At 37.3% G+C, this 21,190-nt stretch overlaps 1 protein-coding gene across 1 annotated transcript in view; it reads right to left on the bottom strand.

The window, feature by feature from the left end:
- LOC124117943 (SH2 domain-containing protein 4A-like) overlaps positions 1–20,484 on the bottom strand; it is a 273,682-nt gene extending 253,198 nt beyond the window's left edge. Inside the window, exon 1 of the mRNA XM_046479961.2 lies at positions 20,343–20,484. The gene's annotated coding sequence lies outside the window, so the exon portion shown is untranslated. The remainder of the gene's footprint in view (positions 1–20,342) is intronic.
- Positions 20,485–21,190: the final 706 nt, after the last annotated feature.

Here is a 21,190-nt window from a genome sequence, read left to right as displayed (position 1 = left end):
ACACTGCAGACAGTGGTGCCGAGTCATCAGGGTGCCTGTCCAGATTGTTTGGAGACGTGTATGTGGTCAAGGTAGAGTCTGCATCCCCCCCTCGTCCAGCCAGGTCATCCTTGTCACAAGCTCTAGATGAGATAGAAAGCTACTGTAAAGTACCATCTCTACTTGTGGACTCCAATCCACTTGATTGGTGGAGAGTGAATCATCATCTGTATCCAATGATAGCACACTATGCAAAGTCAGTATTATGTATTCCAGGCACATCAGTACCCTCAGAGAGAGTTTTCTCTACACTTTCAGATAGTCATTTGCAGCAATCTTTGTTAGATGATGATAATTGACTTTTATTAATTGTTAAGAATTTGACAGATTATTGAGATTAAGATTTTTGTGTGCAAGACTGACTTGTAAAGCAAGTACTGTTTTGTTAGTTTTGTTGCTGACTTTTAAGAACACTTAGCAATGTCATATATGTTTTGACAGATCATATTATATGGTATTAACACTTTTGACTGAATGAATAATTGAATATTAGTGATTGGTCATTTTAACTCATGCAAGTATTTTATTCTGCAAGAATTCCTTCATAAACAGGTATGGTGCTAATTATTATTGTACCTTTCTGACTGTACCAAGTGCCAATTGAGATTGATATTTGATATTATTCTTGTTAACATTTTGACTGAGTGAACTTTTGCAATCATTACTAAATATTTCTAGTAACAGTATTGTCAGTTGTGACACTTTGAGTGTTCTAAAGTTCAAGTTGTGTAAACTGAGAGTGAAAATTGAGTTTCAGTTCCAAGTCCATTCCAAACTGTTCAATATAAGCTTGATTATATTTCTTGCTCAGGGACATGCAATTTCAGTATAAATAGAAAATATGCTGATTTCAGTGTGATGAAAATTATTTGTGTTTTAGCCAATCATGGTTTAATGGCCAAGAAATATTTATTTTCATATGTGTGCCAAATTACACTGTGTGCCAAATTGATTTTTATTTTGTATTTTCCTAATTAAAAGTTTCAAATAAAAAGTTTTTGAGATCTTTCTTTCATCTAACTTCTTGAATTTAAGAACAAAATTACATGGATTACACAAAACAAAACTGCAGAATTTAGTTTAAAGATTTTATTTTCTTAAAAACAGGCATGTTCAGCAGTAAATTGTGTATCGTGATACATATCGAATCGAATCGAATCGTAAAGCAAATATCGCGATACGTATCGTATCGGTTTCAATGTGTATCGTCACAACTCTATTAAATATCTCCTTAGGTATAACATGATGAACTCATCGAATAAATGCTTAAAGAACCTGATCAACATGTAGATCAACATACAGATAAACATAGAGAAAGACTCGTGGCTTTGGTAGCCGGTGGAAAATGTTCCCAATATTTGGGGGAAAATTATACCACTGAAAAAATTGATAACATGTCCGACGAAGAAATTAAAAAACTGTACGCGCGTTACGAGTCTAGACTGGGAGCTACCATGACTAAAACAATAGGTTCGGCTATGTTACAACTTTACACAGTCGTAGCTAGTACGTTTCTCCCTATCCAGACAGAACATCGCTCGAATTTATGCGAATCTCTCGAGAAAAACCCGTTCATCGAACACGCTATAAGCGCAGTAAGCTGTGAGTTTTATCATAGATACGGGATGTTCTTAGCTCCGGTGACCACCGCTTTAATAACGGCTAGGTATTGTCAATTTAAACATAAGTGCCCACTTACTAATAATGGAGACTCAAGTGACACCACAGATTGTGGAAACACAATCACAACAAGTGAACGAGGAAATAACCCTGATTGCACAACAGATTGTGGAAACACAATCACCACAAGTGAATGAGGAAATACCAGCGATTGCACAAAAACAAGCTAGAGTGACTAAGAATCCTCGAAAAGTTGCAGCTGGTAGGAAGGGTGCGCTAAACTAATACACAATTCAAATATTGAACATAGTCGTCCGATTAAAACTTTGGCTCCCTATGCACTAGGGGTTGTTGCTATAGCAGCGGTATGGTTGTTTTATAAGACCGGAGAAGAGAAAACGTCACCCCCGATTGTGCAATCACAACAACAAGTTCAATTAGAGTTAAGCCCTCATATAATGTTATAATAGCAATAACTACTCCAGTTACAGACGGTAAAATGTTGGTAAACTCAACGTATCATTCAGCGGTGGTCAGCAGCTTGGCCATTGGCTATGCCCGTATGGCTAAAATGATCACTAAAGCCACACCACCCAAGCTAGATTTTAATGGTTATGATATCGGTATGATCATTCTTCATATAGGATTGGCAATGGCTACAAAAGATATGCTTATCAAACAAGGGCTTATCCCAGAAGACATAATGAAGTAATTAAACATTTGAATATTTTATATTATTGAACATTTGAATATTTTATATTCATATAAAACATTTGAATATGGCAACAATTGCAATGATGGTCGGTGGAGCTATTATTAATGCTTTAGCTTTTTCGGGGAGTAATTTTTTATTTTCTACTATGAGAGGAGAGGAGCGTAAAAGGCATAATAAAACATTAAACCAACTCGAAACAGCCCAGTCACAATGGGTCCGAAATAGGATGTTAAGATTAGATTTTATTAATGATGAACTGCGTATACGTAAAGAGGGGCATTCAATTCAAACGTTTAAGGATGTTGAATCTGCCATGCACGAATACTTCCTTGTTTATGGAAAGAAACTTGATCCAATACCGAGACCAACAATAAGTCAGTTTCATACACCGTCAGAGGCTCAGAAAGACGGCGAGAGAGCGTATATAGTGTTTGGGCTATCAGTCATTGCTATTTTTAGCTACACAATAACTACGCACGATCCATGATCTATTGCGTATGAACCATTAATAATAACCCTGACAGCTAATCTATAAATAGTGCTGACAACTATGATTCACCAGTGGAGATGTGATTTGCATTTAGACAAATGATATGATAGATGTATTATAACCAGGGTATTTTGGAAAAAGGGGTTTTTAATATTTACTTAAAATGTAGTTTACTAAATGAAGCTTTTGGGTAAAATATGGATGCATATGAGAGAAGTGACCGTACAGGGTCAGGGCAACAACTCCTGGGGCAAGTGATTATTGGTTTTGCTTCTCTTAAGTGATAGAGTTTACTTTTCATTAGTACAATGAATTAGGAGAATTGGTCTTGCAATAAAAATGTCAGAAGGGAGATAGATAGATGGAACAAAATTGTTAGTCTTGTGGTGATCAAATATTTATGAGTATTACTGCTTGATTAGAATGTCAAAATAACATGATTAAGTATCTTTTCGGTGCCTTCCAGTCTGGCAGAGTACTTGAGGGTATTTGATTACATGAGTATGTCCGAGTTGACCAATGACCCTAGAGAGGTAATCAAATTGGTTAGACCAAAGGGCTTGATGATAAAACTAATTACTATTGAAATTGGGGAATGACCATTATGACTCATTTCTCATGATGTCAAATGTGATTTTGGAGGGAGGAGCTAAAATTATCATCGATAGTATTTTGTGAGTTGTCCGAGATTGGTGCGGGGAGTCGGGAGCATACAGCTGAGCAGAAAGGTTCACTGTGGTTTTGGGATCCCGAGTCAGAAAAGAAGTAGAGTTAACGTTCATCAGAAAAACCATCAGGCTCTTCAACCATCATCTAGGTATGTGTTGTATTTATATCAGGCAACAACAAGAACTAATCTGAGGACCATGTGTACATATTTATGATTAATTCTATCATAAATAAAAAGAGGCTGGAGCAAACCATCTGACTTGTGATTTTCAAGAGAGCTACATCATCCCTAGAACCAAGGAGTAGTTGATAAGGACAAGTGACCATAGGTAGAAGGGTAAAGTACCCGGAACCTAAGGTTACATATGGCGGAAATGCTCTAAGATCACCGTACCATGCTCATCGCAAGTTTGAACGGTTTGCATCTGCAGCGGAGTTGGACACTTGATGGTTGTTTGCCTGACACGAGCCGAAGCTATTTGCCATTCACGGTAGGTGATGTCCTGTAAAGCGTGAATTGATTGTGAGGGATGTGTTTTGCCCTTGTATTGGTGAACTATGCTCACCAGCGGGACTATGGTTCACTGTTTGAAAGCCTTGGGGTGGTCAGTTTCCCATGAAGAGACTGTGTTATTGATTTCTTTGGTAGTACGGCTACTACCATAACAGTGATATTGATTTTCTAGTGTGGGACAGTCATACTGATGGAGGACCCTTGCTGCACACTGGTGTGCATAGGAACTTTCTGCGGTATTATAAGACTGTTTTTATCTCTCATCACCAACAATGAGCATGAGACGTCTTGAAATTATGATGTTGAATTTGGACATATTGTCAGGGAAGAACCAAAGTGACTCAAAATGTTTCATGACAATGAAAATTGTTCTGCCTCTGATATTACAGAGACAAATGACAGTTTATTTTCAAGAGGACTTGGGAATAAGGACAAATTAGGGAACAATTTTGCAGCTTTAGCAAGGGCTTTTTCCCTAAGTCAGTTTTCTCTTGAGAAATTCAATGGAAGTGATCCAGAAATTGCAAGTTCATGGTTAAGCAGATATGAGAAATTTAATTCTTTACATAATTATTCAGAAGAATGGACAAAGACAGCATTTAGTTTATGGTTAGACAAAAATGCTTTGAAGTGGCATAAAGCTCAAGACTTCAGTGAAAAGTCCTGGAATGAGGTGAAGACAGCTTTCCTTGCAAGGTACAAACTAAATTCAGCAAAAAGATATGAAAGACTAGACAAGCTTTATAATAGGAAACAGAAACAGTCTGAGGATTTTGAGGACTTTCTTCAAGAATTGCAATATGAAGCAAAACGTCTTGAAAGACTAGACGACAACTTTCTCATGGATGCCGTCATTAGGAATTCTCAACCTCACATTAAACAGTTCATTTTGACAAGATTGCATGAGACCAAGGATCAAGTCCTGGAAAGTGCAAGAATAGCAGATGCTGCATTTGGACTGGCCACATCAGAGAATAACAGACTTGTGTCTGTTATAGAGGAGCTCGTTGGACAAGTATCCTTACTGACCAGTGCAGAAAATACTCGAACAGGAGGGAACTTTTCATATGAGCATCAGGATGACTCTATGTACAGAAAACAGTACATTAAAACTCGGACTGAGTGTACTGATGACCAACAAACAGTGAAGAACGGGACACAAACATTCCATCAACATCACAGAAGTGGTAATGCATCAACACATGTTGATATCAGGGACATGAGTGACAATGATGTTCCCTACAGACAAAACTGGAGCCCTGCTCCAAGGAATATGAACATGGAGGAGCATAGGGTGTCACAACCACAATTATGGAACATTTATGGACAATGAGGTAGGACACATTTTAGTATGTCTGAGAGTCTTGTGAGATCTATGCAATGTTTTCAATGCTGTAGGATAGGGCACCTAAGCAGATTCTACTTTTCTAATTAAGCCAAACATATGCAAGGGTTAACAGGGGCAGTGCTACATGTGGATTTGAGCCTGCCGCCAATATAGCAAATATTGATTTTGATAATGTTGGTAACATCATAGGCCACTCTTTTACAATGAGAAATAATACAGAACCAGATCATAGAATTGATAAGTGATTTGAGCGAGATTGTTGTTTTGACTTGTAGTGTGGGCTTATCTCACAGCAGTATTAGGGTTAAGATATCTGGAAAGACTTACAGTGCCCTATGTGACTCAGGTGAAACTTTGAGCTGTATGAATTCAAATGTATTCTCATCTATTGGAGGTGAGAGAGGTTTCCTATAACAAAATGAGGTGCAAGGTTATTGGTTGGTGCAGAAGGAAAAATGTGTTAGGCATATCTAAAATTCCTCTTCCAGTTGGTCAGCTATGTGTTGTACAGGACTTTGAGGTCTTTTAGCCTTATCAATTGATGTGTTGTTAGGCTTAGATTTCTTGAGAAGCCAGAGGCTAGCATTGATGTTAGCCATAATAGGTTGACTTTGTAGGATGGACTTACAGAGACAAATTTCATTGCCTATTCAGATTAATACCAACCTTGTTACATGTATATGTGATGTGGTACCACCACCACACGATGAAACTTTGTTGCCGGTGTACATTAAGTTAGGCGTTTTGAGGCCGATTGAGTCTATTGCAGAATGGTTATGTGTGAGGTGCTAGATATCTCACTTCATGTGTCAATCAAGTACCATTGTTTAGGTTGATGAACCCTGCTAATTCAGAGGTTAAGTTAGCAATAGGTGTCATTGAAGAAGTCGATATTGCCAATGTGTATGGAAAGTTAGGAGACAGTGACAACACACATACCACGCCTATCACCACAGGTGACAAAGCATTCAACCATGTTGATATTGACAGGACTCATTGATTGACGGGAATATGGATATCCAAATATGAAATGGGAGTTGATAAGTCATAGAGGAATGCGATACCAAGTCCGATTAGCAGGTGTCTCAAAAAGAGAAGGGGTCCTAAGTGAGTTTCTCAATTCAGAAATTGTGGAGGATTTCCATGTCAGAAGAACAATGACAGGGAAAGTGAAGAAAGAAAACAATAGAACTGCACGTAAGGAAGTGTGACAATCATATAGGTATATGATATACGGAAGATATGTAGATCCAAGGTTATAATAACAAGTTGGTTTTAGTCCCAAGTTATAGTGTCATGTGTCAAAGCAAATGGGTACCCAGATAGGAAATCAAGGATGATAATGAAAAGTCGTAGAGGTAACATGCCTACGTAGATATGAGATGATGAACAACGTCGTAGAGGTAACATGCCTACGCAGATATGAGATGATGAACAATGTCGTAGAGGTAACATGCCTACGTAGATATGAAATGATAGTAAGTCGTAGAGGTCACATGCCTACGCTGTCAAGCCGTGGAGGAGACATGCCCACGTAGTAATAATGTCGACAGGGACGTAGAGGAGACATGCCTACGTTATTTGAATATAAACACATAGATGAGGAAATGCCTATGCTGTTTCAAAGCTTGAAAGATCAAGTCTAGAGATGCCTGACAGTCTCTAGTGGTGAGGTAGATATGTTTCTACCTCAAGTTGCTGAGTATATTGAGGACAGTCGAAAGACTAACGATGAATTCACTCGGGACGAAGGACAGAGGGTCGATTTGTCTCGTAGCCTGGGTGAAGACCTATAAATCGGTCGTGGGATGTAGATGATTGGCCAATCATATTTGTACGGAAGAGTTTTGCCTAGTCAGAAGGCTGTTGTATACCTCCTGTTGAGGAGAGGAAATGTTTGAAGAGAGTACAGACAGTACAGAGAGGGTTTTTTTTCAAATTTTTTTTCATGAGTTATGATGCTGACACAGATAAAGACACAACCATAGGAGTGAAAAGGGACATACGGTTATATATTACTGGGATTGAAGATGTAAGAAATCAGAAGTTGTTTAGAAACAAGGCCTTTTAACTTAAAAATATTCAACTGACCCACAAGTACAGCATATTATTGACACATGAACTGGAACTGTATGAACATAAGCGCTGTGTTCTGCGGTTTACTTAATGTTGGTAGACATTATTTATGAGAGAGTAATATGTTGTATGGTACATTGGTGACGATCAATTGGGATTGTTGTTTATTGTTTTCACCTAAGGAAGATATGGCTTCATTGGGATAACAGAGTAGGAACTGAGATCAGATTTAAAATCTGAGAGATAACTTGGATATTTGCGTTCTAAAGGACCCTTAGGCTTCGCACTTAAAGCTATGATGACACTACTCATGATGTGGAACCCATTGACGACATGCATTCCAGATATCTGTCTCTGGGGTAATACCTTCAGATATATGGGACGACTTAACGTACGAACAGACATGGGATCATATATTCACTACTGAATTGCCCAAGATCTCTAACTATCCGATTCTGCTTATAGATACTAGTCTTCAGGTAAATCATACATCCTGTGATGAGAATATGAGGGCTATATTGAATTTTACTTATCGCGTACATCACAACACTTTCAAAGACATGTTAGAAGGGGTTACTTTGATCAGAAATATTATTCTTCAAGGTCAAATTGTTAGTTCACAGACTAGCTCTAAGAGAGCTTTACTACTTTTTACTGGTGAATTCTCACATAATTTATTTGGTACCGCCGTGACAGTGATGTGAACATAATACGTCAACATATCAATGTCTTATCAAATACAATGAGAGCGGAAGAAGCAGCTTTTAATGTGTCCCAGGATTACATGGGTTCGTACATGTCTAAGGCCAATGACAGAATGGATGGTTTGAAGCAAGGTATAATTGCATAATGAATTGACTGAACTGATAAGGGTAGAGGATGGTAAGATACAATGGTTTCAGGCCATGTATGCACATTGGATACAACTGGTTGCAAAGGAGTTACATTTTGCTACTATGGTTGAAAGGAAGATTAATCGGTTGAGCACGAAATTATATAAGTTGTTAGAAAATGTACTATCACCCGAGTTGATACCTTTCCGACATTTAAGGCAGACTCTATCAAAATAAGGAGAGCATTGAAATGTCACAGTTTTAGAAATTTAAGTGATCTCAGACATACTAGTGTCCTCTTGTATAAATGTTGATTGTTTTACTGTATTCAAGATGTTACCTTACTACATGTTTTATGTTTTTGTGCTGACCTATATGCATTTATTTATAATATATATGAATGGGTACACCTACCATATGAGAAAAACATATGTTGAATTTCATGAGAGAAAATATATCTGTTATATGTTACCAGGATGTTGTATATGGTGCATTGTATTGCACCTCAGGAGTTGATAGATTGCATGTGCGATCACTGCCCAATGAGACATTTGACAATATTGTATATAGGTGCATGTTCATTGACCTTACGATAAGTTGATGTTGTTTTGATGTTGAAAAAAAACAACTATTGTGATTGTTGAGTCAGGTGAGATGTTGTTTGTTTACTGAGTATAGATGCTGAAGCTAAATTTCAACATTTACTTAAGATATTATAAGAACAAACTGTTGTAATCTTCAGTTAAAGAGGACTTCATGGAGTGTAATACATGAATTTAGAGTTATTTCCTAATTGATTTACAAATGACTGAATTTTTGGACAATTAACCCTTTTTGGACATCAGAGATTGGACTGTCAAAGATTTCACTGTCATAGATGTAGGAATGAGCAACCTCATTCTATAAGATGATGGAGAGAATCATTTCTTAATAAACTTACAAGACATTTTTGATCATTTGATATGGAGAACTTTTCCCATTGGATCAAGACCATAAGAGTAAGAGTAAGTTGAATATGTTCTAGAACATACGGACATGGAACATGTTGATGATACAGAATAGTAAGATTATATATTGGACACGTAGAATTCTGAAACTGATCATCAGTTGGTTATTGGTGTTGTGATACTATTGTGATTTTTTGCCTGAAGGAAAATGCTCATATGTCTTTATATAGAAAAAGCAAAAACTTTACAAAGGAACATAATTTGATTATGCCTTTATAAGTCTTGGCATGTTATTATTCTCAGATAGGTACAACCCAAGACAGATCCTATCTGAGACATTACCTTGTAAAATTTCATTGTATTGATTTTTCTCGTCCTCAGATGCATACACACACAAGTTGTTACATATTGATATTGTACTATTGTATTTACATTTCATATTCTATTATCATTGGTCAATCGCATGGGACATGCTCTACAACGGGAAGGGCATGTATAACCAGGGTATTTTGGAAAAAGGGGTTTTTAATATTTACTTAAAATGTAGTTTACTAAATGAAGCTTTTGGGTAAAATATGGATGCATATGAGAGAAGTGACCGTACAGGGTCAGGGCAACAACTCCTGGGGCAAGTGATTATTGGTTTTGCTTCTCTTAAGTGATAGAGTTTACTTTTCATTAGTACAATGAATTAGGAGAATTGGTCTTGCAATAAAAATGTCAGAAGGGAGATAGATAGATGGAACAAAATTGTTAGTCTTGTGGTGATCAAATATTTATGAGTATTACTGCTTGATTAGAATGTCAAAATAACATGATTAAGTATCTTTTCGGTGCCTTCCAGTCTGGCAGAGTACTTGAGGGTATTTGATTACATGAGTATGTCCGAGTTGACCAATGACCCTAGAGAGGTAATCAAATTGGTTAGACCAAAGGGCTTGATGATAAAACTAATTACTATTGAAATTGGGGAATGACCATTATGACTCATTTCTCATGATGTCAAATGTGATTTTGGAGGGAGGAGCTAAAATTATCATCGATAGTATTTTGTGAGTTGTCCGAGATTGGTGCGGGGAGTCGGGAGCATACAGCTGAGCAGAAAGGTTCACTGTGGTTTTGGGATCCCGAGTCAGAAAAGAAGTAGAGTTAACGTTCATCAGAAAAACCATCAGGCTCTTCAACCATCATCTAGGTATGTGTTGTATTTATATCAGGCAACAACAAGAACTAATCTGAGGACCATGTGTACATATTTATGATTAATTCTATCATAAATAAAAAGAGGCTGGAGCAAACCATCTGACTTGTGATTTTCAAGAGAGCTACATCATCCCTAGAACCAAGGAGTAGTTGATAAGGACAAGTGACCATAGGTAGAAGGGTAAAGTACCCGGAACCTAAGGTTACAGTATAACCATAAATCTGTGCAGATTTACACTCATGGGGAAGCAGATTCAATGCAACCGACGTTGTGTGGGTGTTTACTGTGGTATCCATTCTTATTACATCAGACAGGGAAATATAAATTACGTTTGTTCTGTATGTGGGATAGGGGTCAAAGGTCGTTATTGTTTATGTAAGAAACACGGTGCTGATAGGGTCAGGAACCAGATTATTTACGCTAGGAAGAGAGATTACATCAACGAGAGGAATAGTTTGTGAAGAATATGTGTTTAGATATATGAAAAACAACCATTTAGAGATTTGACTCATTTTGCATATACCATTAAATCACAATCGTTTTTGTCAGCGAGTTGAAGGCTTTGGCAAAACAACGTGGTCCACATGGTTATTCTTGAATGAGAAAAGCTGAATTGATTGATTTACTCGGTTTCGAATACAACAAACCCCAGACTGTTATAGAACTCAAAGATCAAGCGAAAAAAAGTGGGCTGAAAGGTTATTCTCGAATGAGAAAAGCTGAATTGATCACTTTACTAGATAACAATAAATCCGTTGGCGATAATAAAAATTAACCAGTTGATGAGTTAAGATTTGTACCCACAGCTGGCATTGGTAAATATCTAAGAGGTTGGAAGATGGATATTAATTCCAACATGGATGTTAATGATATCGAGCAAAATTAACGAGGAATTAGATGATTTAAATAGTATAAAATACCAGCTGACGGTTAAAATGAGTAAAAGTAACGCAGACGATAGCACTGAATATACTGAACCTTATTTCTGAAGCAATCAAGAAGTTATAACCGAATCCGATACTATAAGCACATCATTAGATACATCAATTCAGAGGATACAGGAACTTTAGAACGCTGGACTAATAGAGGTTCGGGTTGGGGTGTGGATAAAATAGATAGTTTATATTTAGATATAGCAAATTATATGCCTTTCAAAGGTGGATCTTATATAGATTTACCCCCGTATTATAAAAAGAAAAAAGCCATAATTATCCCCCGCCGCGCGAAAACGCGAAGCACTGGATTGTCACACTGGATTGTCTTCATATTTAGAACTATGGTGTATATACAGACTCCGCAGACACCAGTCGGTTTTAGTGACCTTGACCCCATTTTCAAGGTCATAGCAGGCAAATCTGCTTTTGGAGTTGGAAAACGGTGTTGCCGCAATATCTCAAGAACTAATCGCTGGATTGTCTTCATATTTGGAACTATGGTGTATATACTGACTCCCCAGACACCAGTCGGTTTTGGTGACCTTGACCCCATTTTCAAGGTCATAGCAGGCAAATCTGCTTTTGGAGTTGGAAAACGGTGTTGCCGCAATATCTCAAGAACTAATCGCTGGATTGTCTTCATATTTGGAACTATGGTGTATATACAGACTCCGCAGACACCAGTCGGTTTTGGTGACCTTGACCCCATTTTCAAGGTCATAGCAGGCAAATCTGCTTTTGGAGTTGGAAAACGGTGTTGCCGCAATATCTCAAGAACTAATCGCTGGATTGTCTTCATATTTGGAACTATGGTGTATATACAGACTCCGCAGACACCAGTCGGTTTTGGTGACCTTGACCCCGTTTTCAAGGTCACAGCAGGCAAATCTGCTTTTGGAGTTTGAAAACGGTGTTGCCGCGATATCTCAAGAACTAATTGCTGGATTGTCTTCATATTTGGAACTATGGTTTATATACAGTCACCGCAGACACCAGTCGGTTTTGGTGACCTTGACCCCATTTTCAAGGTCACAGCAGGCAAATCTGCTTTTGGAGTTGGAAAACGGTGTTGCCGCAATATCTCAAGAACTAATCGCTGGATTGTCTTCATATTTGGTACTATGGTTTATATACAGACACTGCAGACACCAGTCGGTTTTGGTGACCTTGACCCCATTTTCAAGGTCACAGCAGGCAAATCTGCTTTTGGAGTTGGAAAACGGTGTTGCCGCAATATCTCAAGAACTAATCGCTGGATTGTCTTCATATTTGGTACTATGGTGTACATACAGGCGGGGGACATTTCGTCACTTTGTGACAAATACTTGTTAATGTAAAAAATAAAGGCGATGACTGCTTCAGAATAATGATAAGATCATAATTGTTCCCTGCAGATTCTAAAATTGGAAATAGACCTTCTAGCTACAGGGTTCGCCCTGACGCAGAAAACCTGCGTATTTGACGCATAAATAATTGAAAATACGCTAAAAATATTTTCTACTGGGTCAGTGTTGACGCAATGAAACAGCCATTACAATTAGTAAACTGAGACCTTTCCGTTTGTCAGAAAGAAAATACAGTGATCCCTCGTTTCAACGCTACCTTCGGGGTCCAAATAATTGATGAGCCTTATAGATGATCAGCGGTTAACTCTTTCAACACCGTAGGCCGTTTTCGGCCAAGAAGCATCGAGTCCCCAGACACCGTAAGCGGGGTAACCGGCCAAGCCGTAGTCACGTAAAAATAGTATATATTTTTATGGACCTACCTGTAATATCATTCATTTATAAAATCTATCACATTTCACAATGTCTGAAATATGTATTCCATTTCAATTTATAATTTTTTATCGATAAATTAAAAAATTATTCACTATTTCCCCGCAATGTTATTGAAAATAACATTCTCGGACACACATTTCGACAACGGGTCTACATCGAACATGTCAAAGAGCAAAATAAAGGCGTGTTAAACAAATCTTTAAATATATTATACAAAGTAATAAATAAAATCAACAAAAATATATCTAAAAGTAATCAAGCTTACATCTAAGTTATTATTTCCATCGTTTTGTGCGATCGCGTGTAATTTAAGACATCTTGGCTTTCGTCGCCTTGAATTCTCGGCTCGGACACGATGTTTAATGCAAAAATATATGCGTGAAAAATCTTTGTCACAACTTGTAACCTAGCACGATACATTCACGAAGTTCCATATTTTTAATATTTATCGTGATTTCCTGCTTAAACAAAAACCTTTCAGCAACTTCTGAAATTTATCAAACACGAGCTTGGTATCACAGCTGTAATTTGATTGGCTGCCTTAGGTCACGTGCTCAAAATTGACCAATCGCGAAACTTGTAGCAGATTTCGGCAAGAAAGCGTCATTGGAAATCAATTTTATTCCAATGAAATCGCTTGTTATAACTACGAAAAAAACAGCCGATGTTACGAGCGTGTAGATAAAGGAATAAGCTTTCTAACGATGTGTCATTTGCCTTTCTTGACGAACGTGTTATTCATACGAAGCCTCGAAAACGGGGGTATTTCTTCATGTTACTGAGCGGACAGCCGCTGTTATCGGGAAAAGGGTATAATTCTTTTTAAAATGATTTTCCAATTACGTAAACAATGAAAATAAAACAGAAATAGGTAAGTGGATTTTATGAAATCTTATATTTGCCGAAAATCGTCAAGTTTTCGCTTCCTTGGTCCTTAATCTGGACGTTAACAACGTATTAGCTTACATTTTTTATTTACAACGAACTTAATTAAGTTGTAAATGCATTATTTTATATAATGTGAAAAACATAACTTTCATATTTATAAACCATAGGATCAGACCTTTCAAATGGTGTATAACATGTAGTGGCAAATATATTTTACAAGCAGGTATTTTCTTTGATAAATGTTGGCTTCATCTATCACACAAGAGTCTCTGGGAACTCGGTGTCCCAGCAGTAAACACTTCTGTTTGACTGGTGTTGAAAGAGTTAACGAAGGTCGAGTCGCAGGTGGTAGACGACCAACACAACAGTATACATGCTCTGCCTAGTACCTATCACGATCGACGTTGCACTTTTCACAGTTTCCAAAAAGATTAGAATAGAAGTTATTTATGATTCATAGTGTAAAAAAAGATTTATCGAGTATTAGGCCCAATATACTTGGCTTTGTGAATCAAAGATATTTATGTTACAGTTAAAATAATGAAGAATATAAAAAGTTAAAATCTTACCTTGTTTATGTTAATTAATTTTTCATCCTGATAGCGAGATTCTGAGATTAGTTAATATGACTCCGAAATATTGATGAATGACTCCTAATCTGAAAAGTTGGGGGTCATAATGACTCCCAATTTTTAATGTCTAGGGCAAACCCTGTAGCTATCCCCAAAGCGACGGACTAAACCTTGATGGTATAGACGAACCTACACCAATCTCACAAATTGATAAGGCGGAAAAGCAAAATAATTTAGCTAAAAATGTTTTTCGGACATTCTCATAAAGGAATTGTTGTACACAGGATAAACCCTGCCCCGTAACATATTCCCAGAATCAATTCACTTCTTATCGAAAAAGATGGTAAATTTCATAATACGTGGATAAAGAGTTTAAGCAGGCTATTATACGATCAAACAACCCATAAGGAAAAGAAATATTTCTGTGAAAGATGCCGGCATGGGTACAGCAGACAAGATCTGCTATTAGAAGCGCATAAAGAAGACTGCAGAGGTGCAGACTGCTATCAGGATCGATATGCCTAAAGAGGGAAAAAATATATTAAAATTTGAACATTATTGTAATCAAATGCCAACACCGTACGTAATTTATGCCGACTTTGAAGCACTTATCAAACCTATAGAAAATACCGAACACAATACTGAATGTAGTTTTACATATAAAACTCAAGAACATATTCCTTGTGGGTTTGGATATATAGTTGTAAGGTATGATGGGAAAACAAACCCGCCCATGATTTACAGAGGTCCCGATGCAGCGGGAAAGTTCCTAGAATATCTACAAAACAAAGAGAGAATAATCAGGGAAAATGTATCGCGTAAGAAACCCATGTGTATGACGAAGGATGATTGGAGGGCCTATAAGAAGTCAACGAGTTGTCATGTTTGTAATAAACCCCTGAATGGGGATTCCGTAAGAGATCATTGCCTCGTCACAGGTAATTATCGGGGAGCGGCGCATAACGAGTGTAACTTGAAACTAAAAATGAATTCTCAAACAATACCCATCCCCATTGTGTTTCATAACCTTAGAGGATATGATTCTCTACGGACAATTGCATTTTACGGACAAGGATGGGAAAGCTAAAACAAAGCAAAGTAATGGACTTGGATTCATAGACTCCGTACAGTTTCTGTTATCTTCCCTGGACAATTTAGCTAATGCGAACAATCCCGATGACTTCGTGATAACAAATCAATATACTGATCGGTTAACACGGCATTTGTTGCTGAGAAAAGGTGTATATCCTTACGAATACATGGATGATTGGTCTAGATTTGAAGAAACTAAATTACCACCCCTTGAATCATTCTATAGTAACTTAACAGAATCTCAAATAACCGATGCAGATTATGAACACGCTCTGACGGTCTGGGATAAATCAGGTTGTAAGAATTTAGGTGATTATCACGATCTGTACTTAAAAACAGATGTACTGTTACTCGCCGATATATTCGAGATATTTAGAAAGACATGTTTAAAACAATACGGCTTGGACCCGGCATGGTACTATTCCAGTCCTGGACTATCGTGGAATGCATTGTTGAAGAAGACCGGTGTAGAACTAAAATTACTCACCGATTACGATATGCACTTGTTTATTGAGAAAGGATTAACAGGTGGTATATCAATGGTGGCGAAAAGGTATACTAAGGCTAATAATAAATTAGTGGAAGGATATGATCCGAGTAATCCCGATCGAATATATTATATCTCGACGCCAACTATTTGTATGGATGGGCTATGAGTCAACCTTTACCCACCGGTTTTTTTGAGTGGGTAAACGATATCGATGTGAATGATATCCCCACAGATTCTGATATAGGGTACATACTAGAAGTTGACTTGGAATATCCAAATTCGTTGCACAAAGATCATAACAGTTATCCGCTAGCTCCTGAAAGATTAATGGTTAATAAAGATTGGATGTCGGAATATCAACACTCCTTGATGGGTAATACTAGGTCAGCTAACATAGAAAAACCCGTTCCAAACTTGATGAATAAGACAAAATATATAGTTCACTATAGAAATCTCCAGTTATATCTACCGTTAGGTATGAAACTAAAGAAAATACACAGAGTTCTAAAGTTTGATCAAAGCCCTTGGATGGAGCCCTATATAAGACTGAACACAGATTTAAGAAAGATGGCTTCCAGTGATTTCGAAAAGAACCTATATAAGCTCATGAATAACTCAGTATTTGGTAAAACTATGGAGAATCTAAGGAAGCGTGTTGATGTTAAATTAGTCAGATCTAATGAGGAAGAAAGACTCAGGAAACTTATAGCCAGTCCGGCTTTTAACAGAAGCAAAATATTTGATAACGACTTAGCCACACTACATATGCAGAAAAGTAATATAAAATTCAACAGACCGGTGTATGTTGGTATGAGTATTCTTGACTCGTCAAAACACTTAATGTATGACTTTTATTACAACGAACTTAAGCAGCAATATGGTGATAGGTGCGAGGTGTTATTTACCGACACAGATTCTTTGTTGATGGAAATACAAACCGAGGATGTGTATAAAGATATGGCAGAAAAAAAAGATATGTACGACACGAGCGATTACCCAAAAGATAATCCACTGCACAGCGTAGTAAACAAGTGCAAAAGTGAGCGTGGCTCACTAATACCCCCTCGTGTGTCAGTAGTTACAAATTAAATAGCTAGGATAGGGTTAGGGTTTGAAATTCATAAAAAAATGGAAAATGAATATAAACAATTTTTTTCTTTTGACTGCACCCCTCCATATGACACAGATTATATGTACTAAGTTTGAGATGAATCCACTGAATAGTTTAAGAGAAATTGCGCGGACAAAGTTTTCAGACGGATGTTAGGGTTTGAAAAATTCATAAAAAAATGGAAAATGAATAAAAACAATTTTTTTCTTTTGACTGCACCCCTCCATATGACACAGATTATATGTACTAAGTTTGAGATGAATCCCCTGAATAGTTTAAGAGAAATCGTGCGGACAAAGTTTTCGGATGGACGGACGGATATACGGACAGATGGACGGACAGACGGAACCTTGGTATAACTATATACCCACGACATTTTGTCGGGGGTATAATAAAAAGGTGCCAGGTAAGATGAAGGATGAATGTGCTGGGACCCCTATTGCTGAGTATGTCGGATTAAGACCTAAGATGTATTCTATAAAGAAGTCAGATAATTGAGAGATAAGAAAAGCTAAGGGTGTTAAGAAGTATGTGGTAAAAAAGCATATCAAACACGAACAGTATAAAGAAGCATTATTCAATGGTAGAACATTCAAACACGAGATGACCTCTTTAAGAAGTGTCAATCACAGGATATATGGATTAAGAATAAACAAGACATCATTATCCCCCTTAGATACAAAGAGATGGATTGATAAGGATGGTGTAACTACCTATGCTTATGGTTATGGTGGTAATACTGTATGGTTGGGAACTATGAGCAACTCTTCTCGTACAAATGCCCTACCCGGTCCATCTTTAAGATAATAAAGAATAGGCTCTTCTTCTTTCGTAACCAATCGACTAATGTTATATATCTTAAGGGATCAAATCGAATCTAATAATATAAATAAAATAATCAATACTCAGGAGAAATATTTACTTTGTGTTGCAAGTCAAAATAGTGTAAACGAAAATCACACAATTAACAAGCAAGTGACTTATCAAAACTTCGTCACCATTACCGATGCTACCCACAAAGATACCTACATTTCCTTATTATTTCCAAAACTGTATTTCATTTTGTTGATCAATGTGACCAGACGCCCTTATACTATCAATAAAAGTAACAAATGTGCTTACGAATTGCACAGCACAGGTTGCTAACTAGTCTAGGTTTCTGCTATATCATCCGGGTACTCACAGGAAAAAACAATAACAAAGGCAACAACCAATCCCGGGGAATTGCTTTAGATCAGTGCCCCTATAAGTCTCATATGACGTCACACAGCGGTAGTTTTGATGTACACACACTGCCATGCCTTGCCGACAAAAATGTTCCAAATCGTTGCATAACACATAAGTACAGAAAAACCAAATGTCCAACACTGAGATAAATAGCCCTAGATCACTAATACCAAATTTTATATTTACAAAACCATATTTAAAAAATATACGTAAGCACCATCATTCTCACATCTCGTCGTCTGCTTGTCTAGATGTCAATAAACATAAGTCACGTGACTGTTAAAATAAAACAAAAACTACGGCAACATTTTAGGGCCATCTCGTATATCTTTTTTCCATTTTCATAGGGTTCACAAACGTCTTCACGACAGATACAAAAGTTACTCGCCTACAGCTTTGAATAATGCTTACATAAAAGTAAAAAAAAATTAAGTTGCAGTTCATAAAGCAGCATTAAACTTCTCTGTACCCAAACAAACACTGAGAGACAGGATAAAAAGGCAAGATTGATGTTGACACTGTCAAGTCAGGTGCGACTCCAGTTTTTTATGCGGAGCAAGAAACCAGACTTTTTGACCATGTAACTTACATGGCACCAATCGGATACGGATATACGAGGAAAGAGGTTATCCAAATAGGATCCAACTTTGCTTGTCAATTGGGAAAACCTGATGTGGCCCATCCATTATTTGTGAAGTGGTATTATGGTCTGTTGGAGCGATAGCTGGAGTTGAAAGTTAGGAGTGCCAAGTCTCTCACGGATCTTCGTGCCAAAGCTAGTTCAGAGGAATGTATCAACAAGTATTTTTATGAACTTCCCATCATTATGAATAAATACGGTTTACAATCAAGACCAGAAGCAATTTATAAGGTTGATAAGAAAGAAATCAACCAGACCCACGTCGCACCAAAAATGTTTGGCTCAAGAAAATCCGTGGCCTACGGGATTTCTTCAGAGAGATTGTCTGCAGTCATCACACTTTTGGGATGTGGAAACGCTCTGGGCACATTTATTCCACCTTTCTTTGTATTTGTGGGTGCTTGAATGCCCAGTAAATTGCTTGAAGGCTGTACAGCGGGAAATGATGGAAAATAGTGTACATGTATACATATACTTTATTGACAAGATTTGCTTGGGAGTTCTTGAAACATCGTGTTGAATAACTATCCTTTTCAACTGTTATCTACCGAGACAGAAATGTTGGTAGGTATTGATTAGAATTCGGTACTGGGCTATCGTACATAGTGATACAATAATCTACTATGTAATCCACGAAATCAAGGTGACGTTACATTTTTTGTGCACATGAATGGATGATGAATGCAAATGGCTTGGGTAAACAAACTTTTGAGTCACGAGTGGAATCTTCATAATTTTCTTTGAGTTGAATAGATGAATTAAATGATAAGTGAGTATACAAAATGAAATCGGACATTAAACCATGAATTTTGGAGACCTTTCTTTATACACACGAATCCAGGTTACGTGAGAGTATCCTTATTTGAATTTGGGTGGGTCAGAACATAACAGTCCTAAATTACAGGGATTTCTGAGAAAGAAATTATACCCATATAAACGTAACCACATTTCCTTACAGCACATCTTTGACATAATAGTTATTTAAACAGTTAGTAGAACGACAAAAAATATCCTCACACATGTTGACAGGTGCATCAAGTCGAAAGCTTATCATACAGTGACAAACATAGGTAGCCTAAGCAAAGTAAAACTCGATAGATCTACTCTTTCCTCATATAAGTATAAGTAACAATTGGTACGACTTCACATACCTATCCTTGACAAAGGTCTTCTTGAAATGATTTCCACCTGTCAAATGATTAAACAGACACTATATGCCGGTAGTGAACTCACAACCCGGAAGTTCATTAAAATCGGGGCTCACCCGGGTCACACCGACCAAGAAGTAAAATTCATCAACAAGAGACTGTAAAGCCTCGAGCGTGAACACGATACGAGAACACTGACCAGTGTTGACACCGTGTTGTAGGCTAGTGGCTCGGTTGGGTTATATGCTATTTCGTACCAAAAACGAAAATGTACTTCCAGTGAATTTGTGGGTGAAACCTAAAAAGCAAACGCAGTATTCTATCATATTCTGACAAAAGGGGTTAGCTTGGCCGGGTAGGAAAAAAAGACTAGTACATATATACACAGATTTATTTACATGAACATCATATATATAGGTAGCTAACAAATATATATGTAACAATGGACTTAGCAGGTACCGATCAAGTTTCAAGGAAGGTGAGAGCAAGTCTGAAAACACTGACTGACTGTTTGGAGATTTTACATGCGCTTTCCGACATTATGGGTATTTCGTCACGAGCCCACAAGGGTACACATAGCTGTTGCAAGTTTATGACTGATCACTGCTAATACAAATCAATGCTGCAATTACGTGTTTTGTCTTATACAAGATGGCGGACGTTCCGAGCGAACAACGGATATAGCGAACTGATTTATTTGGTCCCTTGTAGTTCGTTATATCAGTGTTCTACTGTATTCATATAACTTCTGTTTCTGTATTGATATGATTTCTATTTTCGTATATTGATATATCTTTTTTTAATCTTTGGCTGCTCTGTTTATGTGGCCGATGTAGTTTTTGTATTTGTTT

The sequence above is a fragment of the Haliotis rufescens genome, unplaced genomic scaffold, assembly GCF_023055435.1.
Source record: "Haliotis rufescens isolate VD_foot unplaced genomic scaffold, xgHalRufe1.0.p SCAF_28, whole genome shotgun sequence".
NCBI lineage: Eukaryota > Metazoa > Mollusca > Gastropoda > Lepetellida > Haliotidae > Haliotis > Haliotis rufescens.
Note: the sequence above shows the minus strand (reverse complement) of the source record. Positions and strands in the feature narration are given on the sequence as shown.